At 54.8% G+C, this 8,492-nt stretch overlaps 1 pseudogene; it reads right to left on the bottom strand.

Moving 5' to 3' along the window:
- Positions 1 to 2,156: 2,156 nt before the first annotated feature.
- LOC125318705 lies at positions 2,157 to 7,487 on the bottom strand (annotated as a pseudogene).
- Positions 7,488 to 8,492: the final 1,005 nt, after the last annotated feature.

The raw sequence follows: 8,492 nt of genomic DNA, 5'->3' as shown, positions 1-8,492 counted from the left end.
GGATGAGTTACTTTGGCCTGAACACAAAGGGGTTTTTTTTTTTTATGGTGACAGGAAGTCTCTAAAAGCCTCTCAATACTTCTATATAGCCTGGCATAGGCACTTTTCATAATTTTCCTGGGCCACGGGTGAACTTTTCATCCTGCCATGTACTCCAAATGGATCAAAGAGACAAACAGTTTGTGATATTACAGTTTCTTACCACGGCCTGCAGGAAGGTTTTTCAGCTACGCACGAGAATCGCGGCACCGCCCTCTTTTCTCCCGTCTCCATTTCCAGCCCCGTCCCACAGGACTCGCTTTCTCTTCTCTCTGACTCCGAAGCCGCCACCTTGAAGAGTGTTCTTGTTCGGGCTTTACGGTGGAGAAAGCCTCGCTCCCTTTGTGCTGCTGGCTGCGTGGTGTCCTCTTCAGTTCAGCGCGGAGTGTGCTGGCTGCAGACAGGAGGCTCCGCCGGCTCCCGCTGGCTCCGCCGGCCCCGCGTGGAGAGGAGAGGGACCCGCCGGTCCCAGGGAGCCGCGCCGGATGGGTTTAGCTGTGAGCAGTCCATGGCTGGCTTTAGCTGCCTGCGGCTCTGGGACAGTTCCCCCCAGCAGTGACACAGGCTCTGTGCCGCGGCGTTGGGAAAGGAGGGGGTGCAGGGGCCCTGACCCGGCGGGGCCTGGAGGCTCCAAGGCCGCCCCACCTTCAGCAGGCGAGCTGGAACAAACGGAATTCCTGCCTTTCCGTGTGGTTTAAATGTGTAAATTGTGAGAAGCATCATTAGTCTAAAAGACTGTCCATCAACTCAGGGTCAACCCACCACATCACCTCTAAACCAACCCCGCTACCAAAACCAGGCTGTGCAAGCCCAGTAGAGCCCCAAAACTGGGAACCCAGGTATCCAGGAGCTCAGCTGCACCCCCAAAATAGGGATGGAGATGTCCAGGGGCTCAGCTGTGCCCAAAAATGAGGCCCCAGCTGAGGGCGTTCTCTGCTTGGCTGAGCGCTGCCTGAGGGCTGGGGCTGCAGCAAGGGGGGTCACCCTCCTCCAGAGGGGATGTCCCACAAACGGGGGACCCCCACAAGCCCCTCACAACCCCCGGGGCTGGGCTGGCCCTGCCTGGATGACGGGAGACCCCAAAACTGCTCTGTCCCTGCCCTCTGCTACTGCACAGGGACAGTGATTTACCAAAATATGAATATCAATCTAATATCGATATCCACCTGAGACGGACAAAAACTCTCTAACAGTTTAAAGTTAGAAAGTGTGTATTTTATTTGGTGCCAGGCACTGCGTGGGATAGCTCCCTGAGACACAGGCCCCAGTACAAGCAAACATGATACCTTTTATTTCCAAATATTATGAATATCCAAAATACAAATGTATATTCATAACATTAACACCTCCCATTCTCTGCTTCATATGGAAATGAGCTTAAATGTCATTAAGCATGTGTAGTGTGTGATCTGAATTGAGTCGGTGGTCTTGAATTGGATCAGTGGTCCCAAAGAAGATGAAGTAACTCATCTTCCTCATTTTGACCTTTTTGCTTCTCTGAGTTTTAACAATTCTAATTACTTTAGTGACCTGTAAGTTTCCTCTTGCATGACTTTTGGATGGGCTCCCACAAAGAGAGGAAATTGGTAATTGTCTTTATTCTATACACCAACTTATCAATGTTTCTGCTCCTTATTCTAAGCACAGCTAAACAAACATGCAAATGACAGATCATCAGTTATTTGGTAATCAGTTACTAACATCTAAAACTCTATTTCATGTCCAGCTCTCCTAACTATTTTGATTAACCCTCACTGGGCCCAAGCCTACAACTGAAATTTCAAGCCTATGACTAAAATCTTTGTTTCCTCTAAATCTATGTTTCAACAGGAAATGCAAGGAAAGGCCCAGTAGCTGAGAGAAGGACCGGGAGAGATCCCGCCCCGAGCACCGGCACAGGCACAACAGACCCAGCCTGGGCACAGGGAGGGAATTTATTCCCAACCAAATCCCAGCAGCACAAGGAGAAGGCAAAGAAATCTCTCCACCACCTTCCCCCCACCCAGCGGGGATCACCCGGAACCGGGGTCACCAGGGCTCTGCCCAACGGGGGTCACTGGGGATCATCCAACGCCGATCCTCCCATGGGGGATGGAGCTGGAGCAGTGCACGAAGCTCTTCCCGCACTCGGGGCACTCGCAGGGCTTCCCTTAGCGGTGCCTCCGGTGGTGTTGGGTCAAGTGAGAGCTCTGTGAGAAGCCCTTCCCACACTCGGGACACTCGTAGGGCCTCTCCCCAGTGTGGATGCGACAGTGCCTGATGAGGGTGGAGTTGTCTTTGAAGCCCTTCCCACAACTGGGGCAGCGGAAGGGCCTCTCATCCGTGTGAATGCGCTCATGTTGGAGGAGGTGGGAGCTCCTCTGAAACCTCTTCCCACACTCAGAACACTCGTAGGGCCTCTCCCCAGTGTGGGTGCGCTGGTGTGCCCTCAGTTCAGAGCTCCACCCGAAGCTCTTCCCACACTGCAAGCACTCATAGGGCCGTTCCCCCGTGTGGACCACCTGGTGCTGGATCAGGTGGGAGCTGCTGGCGAAGCCCTTCCCACATTCCCCACACTCATAGGGCCTCTCCCCAGTGTGGATGCGCCGGTGGGTGATGAGGGTGGAGTTGCGTTTGAAGCCCTTCCCACAGTCAGGGCAGTGGAAGGGCCTCTCATCCGTGTGAATGCGCTGATGTTCGAGGAGCTGGGAGCTGGTCTGAAACCTCTTCCCACACTCAGAACACTCGTAGGGCCTCTCCCCAGTGTGGGTGCGCAGGTGTACTCTCAGGGTGGAGCTCCACCCGAAGCTCTTCCAACAATCCAAGCACTCATAGGGCCGTTCCCTAGTGTGGACCACCTGGTGCTGGGTCAGGTGGGAGATGCTGGAGAAGCCCTTCCCACATTCCCCACACTCATAGGGCCTCTCCCCAGTGTGGATCCTCTGGTGTGCCCTCAGATAGGAGCTGTAGCTGAAGCCCTTCCCACATTCCAGGCACTTGTGAGGCTTCTCCCCACCCTGAGGCTTCTCCCCCAGCTCCGAGCTCCCCCTGGATCTCCGGCCGCCTTCCTGGCACAGGGGGGCTCTTTCCTCCTTGGATCTCTCTGGGCTGCGTTTGCAGCCCCTCCTCGTGCGGCATCTCCGGGGCTTTTCCTCCTCCTCCATCCGGCCACGCCTTGGGAATGACAAATCCTGGTTTGGGGGGAGAAACAAGGAGTGAGCGCCTTGGGCTGGGGGTTCCTCCTGCCCAAGGCCATCACAGGGCATCTTGTATCTTTTAAAACCTCCAAAACACCAAGATTCAGCCCAAAATGCCCCGAAACATCAAGACACAGACACAAAACTTCCAAAACATCAAGATTCAGACAAAACACCCTCCAAAATATAAACATTCAGCCCCCACAAAAAAACCAAAGCACCAACATGGAGACCAAGAAACCTCAGAAACACCAAGATTCACTCCCAGGAAAATCGTGGATCCCCCTCCCTGATCACCTGCTGGATGGGGGGGCAACGCTCCTGGGGCTGGGGGGAGGCTGCAGATACAGCGAGTGCTGGAACCTTGCGGTGCCTCCTCTTCCTGCTCCTCCTCCTCCTCCTCTATCCCCACTCTTCCTCACACTCCTCTTCCTCACACTACTCCTTCTCCTGCAGAATCCCACCTGCTGCTCCCACGTCCATCCTTTCACCATTCTGGTCTCCAGCCCTGCTCCTCCAGCCTTTCTCCTCCTCCCCCCAGGCCCAGCACCCACCCCTGGCTCGCTCTGCCCCCCAGAGCTCTCGCATCCCACAGCACCAGCAGGGATGCAGCTGCGGCAGCTCGGGCTGCGGCAGCGCTGGGCTCTCGGCCGCTCCTGCCCGCACTCGGCCCCCGCCGCAGCCACTTCTGCCAGCACAGCACGGGCCGGCCCGGCCTTGGCGCTCCCCCCCTCCCACCTCCCCAAATTCCCCTCGCGGGGGGCGCCAAGGCCGGGCCACACGGGGGCTCCAGCTGGGGAGCGCCGGGCGCTGCGGCTCTGCCTGGCAACTGCTGACTCACCAGCGCCGCGCCTTCTGATTGGCTGAGCGCTGCCTGAGGGCCGCGCCTGCACCAAGGGGGGACACCCTGCTCCAGGGGGGATGGCCCGAAAACCGGGCACCCCCAGCCAAGGAACAACAGCAACGCCTCCCTACAAACACATGCTCTCAATCTGCTCGGACACAGCCACACCGACTTGGACACCAGCAAGTGACACCACAAACCATCAGCTCCACAAAATGGCACTGATTGACACACACTGCTGCTCAGCCAAGCTCCTGCTCAATTCCTCAACTTCCAGAACAACAACAAAGCCTCAACACAACCATGGACATCGTGTCCTATACAAAAGGGGACAAAATTGAGGCAGTTTGCACATTCTCCCAGAGGTAATTAAGGACATGGACACCCAGCGGGGTAAAAAGGGAAGTCGAGAAGGGGTCTCAGCAGCAGGGGATGGATGGTGTTGGTGTGCTGGGAAAGGATTGGTTGAAGGGAGTGTGCAGGAATATGGTTAAGGCAAACAGCAGCAGGAGGAATCTATGTGGGAAGAAAGGAAAAGGAAGATGGAAAAGAGGAGGAAGAGAAAAATAGTGAGAATTGCTATGTTTCCCAGCACCTTCCACAATCTTATCCTCAAAAGGGGCCAAAACCCTCTTATCCTCAGGGCCAGCTCCACCTCCTTTGTATCCCTGCTTTCCAGGACAGGAAAACAAGGAGGTCAGGATTTCAGGGGGTTTCTCTGTGGGGGGGAGCAGCAGGACAGGGCAGCACGGGCTGGGGGCCTGTGGGGAGCTGCGGGGCCGGGCCGGGGCTGTGGGGCAGCCGGGGCTCAGCGCCGGGCACTGCCTGACCCCAACACCCCCCGGGCAGGGCCGGCACTGGCCCCCGGCCCCCAGGAGGCTGCGGGATGTGGAAGGATCAGGATTTTCTTTCATCGATCTTGTTTGGGTCACTGGAGAAACGAATGATTGTGCAGAAAGCTCAGCAGCTGTCAGAGGATGAGCACCCACAGGCACTGAGGGGGCTGCAGGAGAGGCACAAGAAGCCCCTGCAGCACTTGGCCAGAAAGGCTCAGCAGGGGAATGCAAGAAGGGATGAGCAAAAGGCCAAGGTGAAGGCAAAGGCCATGGCAGAGTTTCTACAGCCCCCCAGGGATGAACCGCAGGGCCCAAGGGGGCCCCAGCACCCAGGGGACGGCGGCGGCCACAAGCACCTGGCACAGGCATTGCCCTCCTCGGCACGGCAGAGCCCACCCAAACAGCCCCTGCCAAGGAATCAGGGCTCCAGCTGCAGGCCACAAGGACACTGCAAGCACAGACAGCAGCACCCTCAGCACCAGCAAGTCCACCCCTGATGGACATGGATTGGCAGGGCTCTCAGAGCTCCCAGCACACCAGGGACCCACCGCACCAGAGCCCTTGAGAACATTCAGGGCGCCTCTGCATCGAGACGAGGCCGCTCCTGATGGACACAGGGGCCTCTCGATCCACTCCGAATCTGAGACCTAAGGGGGGAAATTGTCAAGAAGTTCTTTCATTATTCAGGCAATAAGTGGGAAAGATGAGCAGGGGTGTTTTATTCAACCACTACTAGTAGATGTGGGAGATGGGTTTGAAACACATCAATTTCTGTTTGTTCCTAATTGTGATTGTAATTTACTGGGAAGGGATTTGGTGGCTGAAGTGGGAATGCAAATTCATATTGTCAAAGGAGATACAGAGGCTAATGCTGCTGTACCTTGGTGTCAAATGTCTGCCAAGGCCTCTGCTGAAGGGAACCCAGAAGTGTGGGCAGCCCCAGGGAAATAGGGAAAATCAGATACGGAGCCTCTCCAAATTCCTCTGAAGCATCCAGGACAAGTGGTGTCTAAAAGCAATACCCTGTTCCAAGGGAGGCAAGGAAGGGGTTACAGCCTCTTACTGAGGCCCTGCTAAAGGCAGCGCTTCTGGAGCCAGGCATCTCTCCCTACAACACTCCTCTCCTGCCAGCCAAGAAACCCCATCATGGACACCAGAAGGAAAGCACAAGTTTCAAGGCTTCAAAAGCAGATTAACTGAGCCTCCTGCCCTGGCCCTCCCAGACAGGGAAAAACCATTTGAATTGCATGGGGATGTTCATCAGGGCCATGCCAAAGGAATTCCTGGGCTCAAATGTTTAACCCAGTGGCCAGAGAGTGGCCTCATTGTCTGCAGAATTGTGCAGCCCCGGCTTTAATGGGAACTGAGGCCTGAAAACTGACAGCAGCACAATCTCTGATTGTTCCAGCCTGGCATCAAGGTAAAGCTTTGTTAACCAAAGGAGCCTCTAAATGGATGAGCAGCGCTCGGTTCTTACAGAATGAAACTTGTTGGATGGAACAGGAGGATTCAGAGTTGAGCACAGGGCAAGGGTTGAACCCAGCCTCCTGTTTGAACGGCCCTGGACACGGGGCTGGCAAGAAACCCATGGCTGCAGCCAAGTGACAGAGCTCCAGACCCGGGCTAGGAGAGATTTACCAGACATTCCCTGGCCTGAGGGAGAAAAGGTGTTTAGGGATGGCTCTGCAGGGGCAGCAGAAGGGAAAAGAGTGACAAGACACGCTGCTCTGAAGGAAAGGGAATGAGACAAAGCGCAGCTCAGCGCCCGCATGCTCAGCTCAAAGGGCCGAGCTGGGGGTGCTTGGAAGAGCCTGGCACTGAAATGCCCTGAGCAGGAAGGCTTCAATATCTTCTGCTAACAGCATGGCAGCTCACAGCGGGGCAGAAGCATTTCCGACTGCTTCAGCAATCCCTGCATCAGTTCTTAAGGCATGTTTGGAACAAACAATTCCAAGATATGGATTGTGGAAGCAACAGACACAGACAGGGGAACTCATTTTACAGGAAAGATCCTTCAGGCCATTCTGGCTGCTTTAGGAACACAGTGGCACCTCCAAATGCCCTGGCACCCCCAGAGCTCAGGTCGGGTAGAAAGAATGAATGGGGAAATAAAGAAACACCTTCTGAAGCTGCTGAGAGAAACCAAGACGCCACGGCTACGGCTGCTGCCATTGGCTTTGGCAAGAAGAAGAGCCAGACCCAGGGCAGATACTCAATTACCTCCCCTGGAATTGAGGTTTTCAATTCCTCAAACTGGGAGTTCCCGACCTAGTGGGGGGTGGAGACCAGGGATGTGTGTTTCAAGCAGTCTGTGGCCGCAATCCTGTCTCGTGTGAAATCTCTTCCACAGGAAGCTCGGCTGGCACAGACCCTGCCTTGGCACTTTGCTGCCCACAACATCCAACCAGGACATCGGGTCCTGCCTGAGGAGCGCAAAGAAGCACCACTGGTGGCCAAGGGCGTGGCCCATTCCAAGTGTCCCCGAGCACAGAAACAGCCGCCAGCACAGCTGAACACGGGGGGACCCCTCACCCTCGCCTCAAGCTCTCTGAAGCCCCGCGGATTTGCACTCCCCGGCTGCAGGAGGACCATGCGAGGCCGCCACTGACCCTGCACAGAAGGGGCCGCAGCAGCAGCCAGGGCTCCACAGCGGGGGAAGCCCCGGGGGCTGCCCACAGATCCTCTGCTGAAATAGTCTGGCTGGGCACCTCCTCTGGCATCTCCAGGCACTGGGGGCCAATCCTCGCTGGCACCGGGCGACCTTCAGAGCTTTCTGTGCCTGCACTCGCCACAGCTGCTGCGCGAGACAGCGGGAGAATTCCACTCTGGCTCTCAGTTACACTCACACTCTGGGCTGGGCGGGATTCGATTGATGGAAAATATACCAAGTTCAGAATTGCTTTAAAATTTTATTTCTCTACTCAGGCTTGGTTTGCCTTTGCCTTGGCGAAAGGAATTTAAAGTGTTTGTTAAGGGATGTTACACCACTCAACAGAGATGAGCTTAACATCTCAACAGACTGGGAACAGCCCAAAAGATACCCAAAAGATAACGCCCATCAACAAAACATCAACGCCCATCAGCAAACACCAAGGAACAGCTACCCCAGACACTGCCCCCGGCACAGCTGGAGACCCCTGCTCTGGAAAAGGCTGAGAAGGAAATCAAGGAGTGTGCACCTAATTAACATCAGAGGCCAAGCAATCCGGGGCCAATAGGAAACCAAATACTAAGAACTACCCAACTTGGAACCAATGAACATTAAACCGACGGATTTCTATGGGTTTAGACTGTATAAAGTTGAGGAAAAATCGAGTAAAACTCGTGTGCCATGGAATGATTTTCTCTGCACACCCGGGTTACGTGTCCATGAAATGATTTCTGTTGCACATCCTGGCCAGACTAAAGTAATGCCTTGATCCTCTAATACTAAAAAGGTTGTTGTAGAGTTTTTGTTCTTCCCACAGTTTCAGTGACAAGATTGCACCATTAGAATGTTTTTTTCTTAATAATACTACTTTGATATTGTCAGCTGGGTTTGGGCCAAACGTGTGAGAGTCAATTTTTAGTCCAAGGAGAAGAACCAAAAATCTTTAT

Source organism: Corvus hawaiiensis, chromosome 31 (genome assembly GCF_020740725.1).
Source record: "Corvus hawaiiensis isolate bCorHaw1 chromosome 31, bCorHaw1.pri.cur, whole genome shotgun sequence".
Taxonomy (NCBI): Eukaryota; Metazoa; Chordata; class Aves; order Passeriformes; family Corvidae; genus Corvus; species Corvus hawaiiensis.
The sequence above is the reverse complement of the archived record's forward strand: the minus strand, read 5'-3'. Positions and strand labels throughout refer to the sequence as shown.